The sequence below is a fragment of the Acipenser ruthenus genome, chromosome 10 (assembly GCF_902713425.1).
Source record: "Acipenser ruthenus chromosome 10, fAciRut3.2 maternal haplotype, whole genome shotgun sequence".
NCBI lineage: Eukaryota > Metazoa > Chordata > Actinopteri > Acipenseriformes > Acipenseridae > Acipenser > Acipenser ruthenus.
In genome coordinates, this window is record NC_081198.1 from 12,635,198 (window position 1) to 12,650,362 (window position 15,165).

At 35.4% G+C, this 15,165-nt stretch overlaps 1 long non-coding RNA gene across 1 annotated transcript; it reads right to left on the reverse strand.

Moving 5' to 3' along the window:
* Positions 1 to 4,338: 4,338 nt before the first annotated feature.
* Positions 4,339 to 15,159, reverse strand: LOC117400911 (uncharacterized). Its single transcript, XR_004544280.2, has 3 exons — positions 15,033 to 15,159; positions 4,868 to 4,967; positions 4,339 to 4,649 (listed from the first exon to the last, which is right to left on the reverse strand). It is a non-coding gene; the product is annotated as an uncharacterized LOC117400911 (long non-coding RNA).
* Between the last annotated feature and the right edge of the window lie 6 nt (positions 15,160 to 15,165).

Sequence of the window (15,165 nt, forward strand, 5' to 3'; positions counted from 1 at the left end):
AAACAAATCAAAAAACGTTATTGTTAGATTTTGATTTCATATGTATGCAACGTATGGAATCCAATAACGATAAATCTGTTAGCGTACGTAGGCAGACTGTATTATAGACAATTTCGCTTAACACCATCCTACATTTCAGACAACCGTCTACTTATTAGGCTAAGCTATATGTAGTCATATAATGAATGAGGAATTTTTTTTTTTTTTAATTTAATGGAATTGGTTTAAATATATATTTAGGGGTTATATAGCTATATAATTATTTAGAATTTACGCTATTGGTGTTATGCAGCCGATTTATTGACCATTATTTTGCCAGGAAAGAATGAGTGAAAGCAAGTAAACCTGACAGCAGTTTGATTTTTAAATAGATGGTTTGCATATTGGCTTTATTTTTGCAGACTATACATAGTGATTTTGCAGTCCACTCGTTAATTTGCCAAGACGACATAGTCTCGATTCATTGGCCCATTTATCACCTTGGGATCCCAATTAGGAGATGTCATAACAAGTAGTGTACAGCCCTCAGGCAAAAATGGTAAAATGACTGACGCAGTTTAATATTTAAACAAGCGACATATATTTTCTAAAAAGCACAGTGGGCTGTACTATAATAGTCTTCTTGGGTAATACGCTATCGACTTTAGTTCAACAACTACAGTATAGTAGCCTATATATACAAAATTAGGATGGAAATGCATATGATTTTGCCTAAATGTCGGACTCAACAATTTAAAACATTTACATTTCATATTCTAGACTTACACTGTAGGTCTATGTTTCTGGTTTCTGGTTAAAGAATACTCTGTATTTTTTTTTTTATTAGGCTACTGTATAGCCGCTTCTGATTTTGGCCTGGTCGCCATTGTAAAAAAAAAAAAAAAAATTCTTCTCAATGGCTTTACCTGGTCATGGTGGGCATATTTGATTGATTACATTGGGTTTGTTGAGCATTTAAAATTAAAAACAAGTTAAAAAAAATAAACCGATGAGTTCAAAAGGCAAATCTCAATTTTCGTATTCAATTATATTTCTTTAAGACATATGAGTCCTTGGTGGTTAAAATTTGAGTTTTGTTTATTTTATTTTTTTTCTGTGTTTATATGAGTAGGCCCTACATAGTGAATTGCTAACATTTCAATTTAACTGAAAGAAATAAAGAGATAAATGCACTACAACGTATAAACATGTTACATTTATTACTACCAGTTTTGGGATTTGCTTCTCGTGCTAGAATTTATATTTAAATTTAAACTTCGTCGTTGTTGTTTTTTTTTTTGGAACACGGGAAATTGGATTCAACATAACTCTCGCATGGATTCTAACAAATACAATCCTTAATTTACAGAATTGTGTTCTCTCATTCAGTGAATGGGATTATTTAGACAAGAAGGGCGGTTGAATATTCCCCATCACCTGGTTTGCTGTTGAATGAGATATAATTGACAACGAGCGCTGTACAAAGAGGTAGGCTATTCATTCAAGCTTCGGGATCTCCTTAATACCCATAGATATAAACTGTAGGATATTATTGTACCAAAGTATGTATTTGGGGCCATGTCCAAAAAATATGCTCAAAAAGTAAGATTACATTTTTATGGGGCTTCAACATATTCATGACAATAAAAGAGTTTTTGATAATGTTATATTTTGAATAGGGCCCTGAAATGGCTAGGTTAATCTGGATTATTAACGCGCGAGCGAATTTGAGGCATTTGTTTTCTAATACACACACGAAACATAGATATTAAGGACAGCAGTGCAATAGTATTCTGAAGACTCACTGCACTTGGTATTTTCCTATTAATACAATCCTTATCACACAGTGTTTTTATAGATATTATTTGGATTGTCATACGTGTAAATCATTTTTGTTTATATTATAATGCTGCAGTAGCATATATTTTTAAATAAAATAATTACTGAGATTTAACAAATACATTGCAAATAATAATAATAATAATAATAATAATAATAATAATAATAATAATGTTATTATTATTATATGTCACAATTATGACAGTGAAAAGAGCTGACTGTAAAACAGTATAAACTCTTACAATGTAAACAAGATTTAAAATACAATAATCAAATTCTTATAGTGCCATAACAAAGCTGACTTTATACATTTAAATAAACCGAAAATATGGCAAATGTGTTCTAAACAAACCACAAAGCCTAGCATATATTATAGCCTATTTAAAAATAAAGGTCTTGTTTTTCAAGAAAAAGTGTTCAGCCGCAAAATATTGAAGGAGGTGGGAGTGGAACCACTAAACAACTAATATCATGACTGAACAAGACATGTACTGTGTTAAAGATAAACTAAACCATATATATAATCCCCTGTTCATATATAGATATATATGAACAGGCATTACCCCATTTACATCACATCATCACATATACAATTAAACATTTCAATATATACCGGCCTGATTAATAATGCATGTTAATACTAAATTTGCATGCTGCAAACAATCATCATGAAACATTATAGCTTTTCCTGACAACAGCCTATAGACACTGACATAACCATACTGATCGAACTTTAAAACTTCAAGTTTGTTTCTTCTGATTGTCAGGCTGCTATTAACATAACAGTTTAGGTTGTATCATAACTTTCAACTTACACAATTCCCTTTGTTTGCTGGAGACGCGGGTGCTTTTTGAGATCTGCTCTTTTTGAGATAGACTCCTGTTTAAATAAACTGTTGGTATATAACATGAAGTGGGTGTGGTATGCTATATGTCACAGAGGTTGGTAATATAGCTGAAACACCTCCAGAATATATTATGCATGTTTGCTGTTTTCAATGAAGCCATGTTTAGCAGACATTAAAGATGACCATGCCAAGGTATTCCAAGGGCACTACCTTACCAGAAAACCTACCCTGCCCCAACAATGTTATCCATCCTCAATCTTGTGCATTTCAAGTTCCTGTGGTTCTTATATGACCCATGAACATTTCATAAAGGTGAAACCAAGATTCAACAGTTAAAGTCTATGCAGTAAACTCCCTCCTTGTGACTATCTTGATATTAAGACCAACTCACCATTAAAACAACCCGGGAATACCTCCCTCTATTAATAACAGCAGATTCCACTATGAAATCCACAGCTGTTTTTTTTTGTTCTTTCTTTTAAGATAGTATGTGCCAAATTGGTTTGCTTACTACAATTCTAGACAGGCTTACCAACTGATGGGAAGTCTGACGAGTTGTACATTATGTTTACACTGTACTAAAAATGAATAAATGCAGTATTTTCAGGGGTTTAGAATAAACAACAACTGCAGGATATATTTTCTGGAACATAATTAGTCAAAGAATGCATTAGCACTATAGACACATTACATTGGCTAGCCATCTTAAAGAGTGCGTGCATCTGTAATCAGCCGTCGCTGGTAGCTCACTTAGTAAGTATAAAGGCATGTCTGTGCGTTCGTTTGATGGAGCCTGGCACTTTTAGCAGACAACATGATCCTCAGTTACTACCACATAAATGATGGTAAGGACACTTAGCAGTTCTTAGCAGTCCCTTACATGAAGACGAACGGCAATGCATCTAGCTAGTTATTGTGACAGCTCAGTCCCAAGGCAAACAAACACAGCCATTGTAAGTGGACCAGGTAGCTGATGGGTATGACACCTTTGCTATCCAGAAAGAATGTTGCTACTGCATGCTCTGTTGCATCGATTCAGAGTTTAAAGGAATAAACACAATTCTCATCTGCAGTGACTATGCATCGAAGAAACCTGTCCTCTTCAGCAGGGCAGGGATCAAGAAGCTCCTTGTTGATGCTGTGTTTGCTTCTGAGTAAGCAATTAGCTTGCGACCCACCTGGAACTGAAACTGGGAAAACACAAGCAACAATGGACTGTCACTTGCACAGGAAAATAGGTCATATATATGCCAGCTTTGAGTGTGGCAGAATGGAAGCTCCATTTCGCAAGTCTCATAATTTAACAATTTTTCAATAGGGGGACCATCTTGGTGTTTAAGGATGTTCCCATGGACTGATATAGGGTCAACAATATACATATTACTAGGATTGGTAATTGGGTGTTGCTGTTAACAGTATTTTCCTTAAAAACTGTATCCATGTATTCTTTTGGAGCTCATTTTTATGCAATGCCAACAGCAACATGCAAGTGGTTTAGCAATGAGTGATTCATTCTAGAATGAGAAATATTGTGTGGGAATAGATGGATAAAGTAGGATGTTTGCAGACAGAGCTCATTTGTTGATGTTTTTAGGTGCTGTGTAGAACTGTACAGTACTGTTATTTGGCTGTCATCGGGAATCAGGAAATCACCAGGAAAACACACAAGTAGTGCAGAGTCAATTGCATTTATTTATAACACAGCTTTTGTAATGAATGTAAATGTATTTGACTTTTGGGTGTTCAAGAAATGTGCACTGTAAATCACAGCTTAATCTTTTGATTAAGTACTATTATAGTGTGACAATTAATTTAAAAGTGTTTGTCATTTATCTTTATTTCAGGTTTCTTCACTGTTTCTTCTATTGTTGTAAGATGTGGAAAGCATTCAGTTCAGATGTAACTCCTTCGTCATATGTAAAAGAGCTAATTAAAATGCTTCTTTTTGGCTGGGTCCTTCACATTGACTTGTCCATATGGACACTGTTGAGAGAGTAGAAAAAAAGTTTATTAAAAAGAAAATATAACTGAATACTGGGACATTTTTAGGGTTAACTGCATAACATTGTGCAGCCTCTACATCTACCAACAATGTCAAAAATGGTTGCTAGTTATGTTTGTTTGCTTTTTCTCTCTTTCTTTGACTGTTGTAGACCCAGGAAGGGTCTTTATTCTCAAACACATTATACTGATATACGTACGTCTGGATGCAAAACCACAACATTTCCCTCTCTGAAGGTCGGCATGTTAGGTAAACACCAGATAACCAGTTGCAGGGTCTACATATGTCTGTTGCCCAGCCTAGAAAACAAACAAAAAAGCTTTTTATATTTTAAAAGGTTCCTCCCAATACATTTAATCAGTTTTCAAGGAGGACCTGGAGTGATAATCAATATTACATGTTTTTCATAAGATTTCTTTAACGGGAAAGTACCCTGTTAAACTAGGTTTTCAACAGAAAGAATAGTGGATGATTCACATCAGAAGTGAGGGCCTCCTAAGGAAAAGAAATAGGAAAATAAAATGCAACAGAAATACCTGAATGCATTCTCATGAGAATGCACCTGTGTGGTTTTACTTCAAATACACTATTAATCCCTTACACAGTGATGGATGAATATAAAGGGGTGTACTTGTTATGCTTACTTTTAAGTACGTGTAAAGCAGTCTGAAGTAACACAGCTTTGTAGATAATGTGCATAAAACAGAAGCAAAGAGGATCTTTCTATCTGTGATTTGGACTAGATGTATGTAAGAATGCAGCCTTTTGTTTGTGTGAACTGACCAGCTCCAAGCTTTTAATACAAAGGCCCACACTGCATGACCAAATGGAACAAATATCTAATCTACTTTCAGTCACATACACCTACGGGAAAGTGATGCTTCAGTGCATATTTTTATTAACATGCCATGTCTCTGTACTATAATACATAATAATATGGGCAATATATATATTATTAAAATGTTCCTGAAACAAAATGTACATGTTTTACATTCAAAGTAAATGACAGCATTAAAGCCCTACCTCTATATCACAAGCAGCAAGCTACACTTACGACCGCTGTGTCCCAGTCCCTTCCTGTCTTTAAATTGGTCTATGTATAGATCGATATGGCTATTCTGTTTTTGTTAACCTTTCAGGATAACAGATTACAGTAAAAACGTTGCAAGCAATTTAATGCGTATGAATCTAGCAGCTAAACCCTCGGCTTGTACAGTACCAATTTGGAGGTTCAGTGTTACAGCAAAGTGTTTTCTTTAAAACAAACACGGCTCATTTACAAGAGCAGCACAAACTTATCAAGTTTGGAGAAAAAAAAACTAGGATTATCAAGTTTATTATAAAACAGACATGGGGTAGACCATACATAATATTTTATATTTGACATATAATATTTTGACAGACTCAATATGGGGTCAAATTGTAGGAAGGCCTTTTGTAAAATTGGAAAAGTGACAATTCAGGCATTGGATAATATGAAACAAATCAAATGTGGATTTATTTTTACTGTGTTGGTTTAGTTGACCACTACTATAAACTAACCACGAGAGACACTTTACAAGGGTTCAAACAGCATACTTTTGATATTTTTTTTACTGTGCCCATGCTGTTCAACAAGAAAAACAAAACAAAACAAAACAAAAAAAAAACATAAATATATCAGATTCCAGTAGCCAAATTGTGCAATTAGTAATTCATTGCAATTAGTTAAATTATGCATTTATTTGTCATTCGATCATTATTCTTGTATTTTCAACCACGTTTGGTGACCATATTTGTTTGAAGAAAAAAATAAGTTAAATAGTATGTTTCTGTATTTGCACCTGTGATTATAGAGTAAACATGTCAATGTGTGATGTTGTTTATTACTTTAGTGTAATTAGAATTATAATTTTAATTACTGCAGCATACTTTTAATTGAACAAACTAGCATTGTGACTGTCATTTCAACACACAATGATGCTGTAATTATAATTCGAATTGAGACCAGGTCTGACAATAGCATTGTTATCCATATTCACCTCATTAAAGATGTAAAAAAGAAAATAAGATATTGTTGCCAAAACCAATAGAATGCATTTATTTAGATGACTGTATCTGCAACAGACCTTCAGATCAAACACAAACTAGACATTCAAATTCCCAACCTGCTAATCTCAGCTGGGTTACATAGGTACAATTATATATAAAAGCAGTATCTTTATTTTTTTCCCTATGTTCTTGTGATGACAAATGAAAGCCTCTTGAAATATTGTGTGGGAGTCTGAAAAGGCCATTTTCTTCTCATAGATGTCGTAATGCTCATCATGATGTTTGACCATACAGCCTATATAAAGGAATTCAGTAGCCCTCACTTAAGAGACAGTGTTCAGTATCATATTAAGGTATCTGTCACAAATCAGCCTCTGCCAGGGAGTTAAGAGCCCATGCACTGTCACTTCAACCAAGCCATCCTTAACCTTCCAACACCTCCCTTGATGGTCTCAATATTTGTACACTTACAGTACTGAATGCAAGTTCCACTTTATAACTTTACCTACAGTGTTTATATGAGATATATATTTATTCCCAGCTTTTTTTTTTTATGAAAAAGGTACAGCCATTATTTTTTCCCCAGTATTACCACTGCTATTAAGTAAGTAGAGCTCAGGTAATGATTATCTCATAAATCACCAAATGTATATAAGATGTGTTGACAGGTTGAAGTTATTCCTCATTCTGTACTTCCTGGACCAATGCTTAAGCATAGAGCATGTCTTAATCAAGTTCAAATCGAAGATGTTCAGATTTAGTCTATGAGACTCAGCTTTTTAAGGAAAAGCCTCAGGCTTATTCGTGGCATGCCTTGTCATTACAGACAGCATCTAGGCTTTCCATAGTGAAGCTGGCACTGTTTGTGCATTGTGCATTTTCCACTGTGTTACACTGCATTTCTGAAGTCTTTCAGTAGACTTGCTATAAAACTGCAATACGCTGTAACAAGATAAGTCATTACTGTTCAGAGCCCCAAGGCACTATGAAATGATGCTGTGTTCTCTCAAAGTACTAAGGCTTTTGATAAACCCACCCTATGTGTGGGCGGGTACAGTTTTAAAATGTGGATCAAAAAATAATTTAATAAAAGGTGTTGTATGACAAAATAGAGGAAGCACATAGAAAACTGGGACAGAAGAAGAAAAAACAGGAAGTGCAGGACTGAACAGGTAGATAGAAACCAACAGCAGCAACTTTTTAAGCAATAGCATGAATGGCCATTTGTCCTTTGACACTGCAGTTATGGATATGTCTGGAGAGATCACCCCTTTACTTCCCTGTACTGATTTGATCATAACATTGTTGTATTATTTTACAATGCTTTGCGATGCTTGCATGAAAGCCTGCAATATGCATTTAGTGCATGGGTACTATTATTATTATTTATTAGTTACAAAGCAAAGAAGGATATTTAAAATGACAAAAAAAAACAGTCAGTATCTTTCGCTTATAGATTTTTTTTTTGTTTGTTTGTTTGTTTTTTGCTACTCTACTTCTCTTACTACAAAAAGTAGTATGTCTGGTCTTCGCTCAGACTATAGGCAAACGGTTTAATGATGTGCACGACCAAACCACTTGCATGCAAATAGCCTAACTGAGCTCGCACAGTACATCACATTCACACGACCCTGTCTGGCGCATGCTAAAACACTAAAGTCCAAGGTCGGAGTTTTGCTGGGTCGGATTATCCGTCATAGTTGCCAAGTCTGTTTATTTTTTATTGAGAGTCGCGGGTTTTTTGTAATAGGTGACGTGACTTCAACAGTTAAAATGGCTGTATAAGTGTTTTTGGTGATTGAGTTATGTCAATGTATATACGTTACGATACGTTAACATTCGTAATTCTCAAATGAATCCGGTATGGTATGCATACAAATGTTTTAATTTTTTACATCAAAAACCAGCTTGCTGATAAGCAACTATTACAATAGTTTCTTACAAAAAGACACTTTACAAGGGTTCAAACAGCATACTTTTGATATTTTTTTACTGTGCCCATCCTGTTCAACAAGAAAAACAAAACAAAACAAAAAAAAACATAAATATATCAGATTCCAGTAGCCAAATTGTGCAATTAGTAATTCATTGCAATTAGTTAAATTATGCATTTATTTGTCATTCGATCATTATTCTTGTATTTTCAACCACGTTTGGTGACCATATTTGTTTGAAGAAAAAAATAAGTTAAATAGTATGTTTCTGTATTTGCACCTGTGATTATAGAGTAAACATGTCAATGTGTGATGTTGTTTATTACTTTAGTGTAATTAGAATTATAATTTTAATTACTGCAGCATACTTTTAATTGAACAAACTAGCATTGTGACTGTCATTTCAACACACAATGATGCTGTAATTATAATTCGAATTGAGACCAGGTCTGACAGTAGCATTGTTATCCATATTCACCTCATTAGAGATGTAAAAAAGAAAATAAGATATTGTTGCCAAAACCAATAGAATGCATTTATTTAAATGACTGTATCTGCCACAGACCTTCAGATTATTTCCCATCAAGCTGCATTACTCTTTCCAGACAGAATATAAGCATGTGGCTTTAGCCTTCTGAGACTGTTGACCTTTGGGTAAGGATCATAACAGTTCCAGATCACTACTTATTTATTACTATGCACTGTTGGATTTTTAATGCAAAATGAAATCTTTCTTGGCCTGGTGTGAAAAAAAGAAATACAAAGTAGAAAATGTCAATTCTAGAATGTCAAATAGCAAACAGCAACAGCCAGTCAGGTTAATTAAGAGATAGCACATCAGTTTTATATTTAGACTAGTAGTAGAAAAGAAAGCAGTAGCTTTAAAAATTAAATACTGTACCCTATCCAACACAACACTGAAATGAAAAGGTGATTATATCTGAATATGCTCTTTTTTTTTTTTTTTTTAGATGCACAGAGTATAAACATCCTTTAAATACTAGCAAGGGTAACTATGGCTGCAAGCTATCTTTGGTAATGTCCTCATGATAAACAGAAGTTGACAGATTTTTAATAGGGCAATATATGACCAGAAATCATACTGGTTCTTTGTTTTAAAACTGAACTCTTTACAGTACAGTAAATTATATTGTATTTTAGTACAACAATATTATATTTAAACCTAACTGCTACACATAGGATTTGTGCAATACATTATCTCCAAATCAAACCAAATTTTATTTATATACCGCCTTTCATAGAAAAAGTATCTCAAAGCACAATGTACAATACAAATGAAATACAATTACTTTATATTTTATAAAAAATACTTAGAAAACTTTGTTATTAAATCATGATAATAAGATCATAAAGATGGTAAAATTTGTAAGACAAGGAGGGGGGCAGACAGATTTTAAAAGGCACAAAAAAGGTTGTCATGGAAACAGCTTGAAAATGATAGCATATCATCACTTTCAACAAAATGGTTTACCAAAATATAAATATTTTTTAGGTGGGTTAATATTCTCATTTGTCAAGAATATATTGAAAGGCTACAGACCCTTCTGGAGAAGGTAGTTATTGAGGAACGGTCATCTCTCCATAACAATTTATACAACTTTCAAACTCCCCAGGATGAATCAGTGCTATCCTGGTACCCCATGGTGGCTTGTAAAGGTTAGGAAAAAGCGATTAAGCAAAAAGGCAGGAAATCAGGCATCTGTTGAAATAGTGATGATAGTAAGCACTTTTCTTTTTTTAAATATATTTAATGTAATTTTTTATATTTTATGTATTTTTTTACTACACAGTCAAACTCACTGCTGCTCCTTCCAAAGCCCAAGCCTCTACACAACTGACAGCCTTGTAGATGTAGCCTATTACACGCCTGCATCATTTAACACAAGTTGAATATGTAATTAATTAATTGGACCACCAATCAAGGTCAGGTTTCTTCAATTCCAGCCACATTCTCACATGGAAAACAAGTATTTAAATCAAGGCTGAAAACTAACAATTTCCTGGGTTTAGGTAACACACATTTAACCAAAACTATTGAACATTTATAAAGTACTAAAGTTAACACCATTAAATAAGATAAATACTCTTATTGATGTAGTTGATGGAATAATTACGTAAATTTATACTGTAGAATATGTAAGTGAATGAGAACAAGTACCCGTACAAAACAAATAACCTATTTGCATAAAATAAATCACAAAAATAAACACGGTTTACATGTGAGGAATTTTCACCTTGTCATTTGACTGTACACCACACTAGTGTTCTGGCTGATTTTTCTGTTTTTTACTGCCCTAGTTTTAAATGCCCATATACTTATACATTCAAGTGCAAAGGTCAACCCCACATTTATGTCTGGTTCCATAATTTTCATAACAACAAACTATTTCTGTGATTGTACTTGTTTGATAAAAAAATATGGTCAAATAAATAAATGTTTGTTCAAACAATCCAGACTGCAGTATTTTGGACCATTGGTCAAGTACAACGAACTAAAAGTACCCTGGACCCTACGGTGTATTGTCCTGTGTTTAGTAAGGAAGACAGTAGTAACGGGAGTCTGCAAGATAGTACCTAACCAGTTCCGTTGGTTTAAATGCCTCTGGATAGTCGGCAGTTAGGTTTTAAGATGTCCTTGATTGCACCAGACACAGTGCATCAGTCTCATGCCCTAGAGGACTGTAGTTACTCCAGTGATTGTTTACTAACCTGTTATTGAGAGGAACGGTAGTGTCAAGTTACCAGCGATCAGCGAAGTGCGAGAACTGCCAGACTATACAGCAAGAATAGTTTATGTGTTTTCAGGGTATTTTGTTGCAGCAAAAGTAAATCAGCCAAAAGCACCATTTCACTTTAAATTTGTAGTCCCCAACACTCTTAGGTGAAATGTAGAAAAAAAGTAAATACCTGTCATACAGTAAGAGAAATAAGTCAGCAAAGTAATGTTTAAAAATGTCCTCCTTCTTCTTATGTATTGTTTTTGCAGACCCCAGGCACTAATCCACACATATGTATATTACAGGACATCCGAGTTTAATGACAATTAACTTGTTTTGTCAACATGGGAATATACTAGGGAACACATTTATTTTGACGTCTGTACATTTATAGTAAATGATTTATTGATATTTTAAAACTGACTAGTCGCACGCATCGCAAGCAAAAACAACAAACAGTTTTATCCATGCATATGTATATTACAGGACATCCGAGTCTCAATGACGATTAACTTGTTACAAGCCAAGTTTCAAGAAACAATCGGGTCACCCTTGGCCAGCACCAAGGCACAACTGTAAAAGCAGATCGAACTTGCATCAAAAACACAAGCCAAGTTAGTAGAAACAATTGGGGCAACCTTGACCCCCACCTTTTTACAGTTGTGCCTATTTGCTTGGTGCTGGCCCAGGTTGCCCCAATTGTTTCTTCCAACTTAGCTTGTGTTTTTGATACAAGTTAGAAGAAACAATTGGGTCAACCTTGGCCTCCATCGGTTTTACAGTTGTGCCTATTTGCTTTGTGCTGGGCAAGGTTACCCCAATGGTTTCTTGAAACTTGGCTTGTGTTTTTGATATCTCCACTTTAAATAGCTGGGCACTTTTGATAACTTGGTGTCTTTTCACATTTCCAATCTGTTTTTGTTTCAGATATTAATCAACTTCATTGATGTGTATTTTCAATGTATTAAACAGGAAGTTTTTATTGTATATGTAATTAAATATTCCACATAAATTCTGAATGTGTAAATCAACCCTAACAGGATAGCGTCAGGAATGAGACTCAGAGTCCAGAAAGCTACAGTTTAAAGAGCTGGGGCACACGTTTATTAACCAACAAACAAAAACACACAAACAAATAAACAGGGCCAAAATAAAAGGCATATAAAAAGCACTCCTCTCAAACACCAACCACTAACAAGGCATTTCTCCTCCTTTATATCCCATGTGGCTGGAGCCTAATTAACCAGCAATCATGCAATTAAGGCTCCAGCCACTGTCTCACATATATTCTGGCAGGGAGGATTTCAACCCCTTCCCTGCCTATAAATTATATATATATATATATATATATATATATATATACACACACACACACACACACACTCACACACAAGCACACACACACTCTATTTACATTTAGGGCTTTCACCCTGCCACGCACCTCCCCTCATGTGTGCAGCACACATGGCCGCAACTGGCCACCTCCCCCCTTGAAACACCAACACCAAGGGCCCTCCGGCGGTGGCGAAGCTGGCAGCTGTGGTGGGCCCTCTGGCGGTGGTAGCTGTGCTGGGCCCACCAGCGGTGGCGAAAGTGGCAACGACATGGGGCACTCTGGCAGGAGCGGTGGCTCTGGGCACTCTGACAGGGGCGGTGGCGGGACTAGGTACTCCGGTGGTGGGCACGATGCAGAGTACTCTGGCTGTGGCAGCACAAGCCATGGTATGGGGCACACTCACAGCTGCAGTGCAAGCCACAGTACGGCGCTCTCCGGCAGCTACAGTGTAGGTCACAGGACAGGGCACTCCGGCTGAGGCAGGGACAGTGAGGGTTGCAGGACAACAACTCACCAGCACTCCTCTCAAACACCAACCACTTATAAATCTGACCTCATTTTCTTTCCCTCCTCCCCCTCCTCTGATCTCTCTATCTCTGTTCCTCTGGAACCTACCACACTCTCTCCCTCTTCCTCCGCTAAGAACCTTGGAGTCACCCTGGACCCCTGCCTCTCTTATTCCCAGCACATCTCCACGCCTCCTTAAGACTCACCTCTTCAAAGAGCACCTGTAGAACTCCTCTGTTTGTATCCTGGGACACTATCACCCTTCATGTAAATGTGCTTTATTTTGCTCTTATCTGCCCCCTATTTTACTGCATTTAATCCTGTACTTCAGAATACTGTAATCTGCCAAGTGTTTAACCTGTAGTATTTTGTATTTAATCATATCCTGATATAACTATCACTATTTAATCATATCCTGATGTAACTATCACTATTATCTGCTGTATTATTGAATTGTGGTTTGTCACACTTGAACAAAAGTTATTGTATTTCTTGCTCTTATTGTATTACTTGTATTGTAACACTTGAAATGTATTTGCTTACGATTGTAAGTCGCCCTGGATAAGGGCGTCTGCTAAGAAATAAATAATAATAATAATAATAATAAATACAAAGGATTTTTCTTCCCTTATATCTAGGGTTTCTGATTTTTGGTGTTATCAGCTGTCTTTTCTACTCTCCTTTAAAATGCAACTGATACCTGTTAAGCCTTTTGTGTATCTCAATCACAACTGAGAAACGTATTAATAGTAAAATTGATTTAATTTATGGGGTTTGTCTATGAAACAACTAAATTAGCTTTTAAATCGTAAGTCTTACATTTTTATTTCAAAGCAAAAGCGACTCCTCTTTATTAATGTAAATACAGTCACGCAGAACTATTGTAATAAAGTGTGTCCAGCAAAAAACATTTTATTTTTCATTATTGCTTTAATAAAGATTAGTAGCTTATTAACATGTGATCTTGTTTTGTACATTCTGCTTGTAAATCAAAAATTCAGGCTTAGCCAATTTAAAAGCCAATTTAGTTGTTTTACTGTTAACATGTTTCTCAGTTGTGATTGAGATACAGGAACGGCTTAACAGGTATCAATTTAATTCTTAAAGGAGAGTAGAAAAGTTGGGGTAATGTACCAAAAATCAGAATACCCTACTTATATCCCATGTGGCTGGAGCCTAATTAACCATCAACCATTCAATTAAGGCTCCAGCCACATTCCCACATGTATTCTGGCAGGGAAGACTTTAACACCCTCCCTGCCAAACCTATATATATATATATATATATATATATATATATATATATACACACACACCACACACACACACTATTTACATTTCGGGCTTTCGCTCTGCCACAAATACATTAAAACTGACAGAAACATGTTGCATAGAAATGTAGCACTCCTATATATAAGCTGTCCGCTCTCCCACTCATTGTCATTTTTGAAGAAATGCTCAGTTTAACCCTGAAGTTTGTTCTGGACTTGGGGATCAGCTGATCCCAAGGTTTGTCCTGTATTTTAATTCATTGGAAGTGGTACTGAGATACTGTAGTACAGAGCTTGATAAGCTGGAAGCCTACACTTTATAATAATAAAAAAATAAGAACTAAATTAATATGTTTTCATTCTAGAACGCATATTTACATACACAAGCTTAACACAAATAATGGTACCCTAACACTATTAAACCATCATACGCATCATACTAGACATGGGAGGGGTCATACGCAAAAAACAGTCATTATCGTATAATAGACGTCTACACGACACGACCATTAAAACATTAAAAATAGACACAATGAAGCGTTCTTACTTTTGTATAAGTTAGTGATCAGCAGATGTGTCAGGCGCACGAAGAGCACAGCGTGTGGTTTTAGTGGCTCTTTAGTTGTGTGAATGTATCACTGGAACACACACACAATACTCTTCAGTTCTGGCCTGCTTCC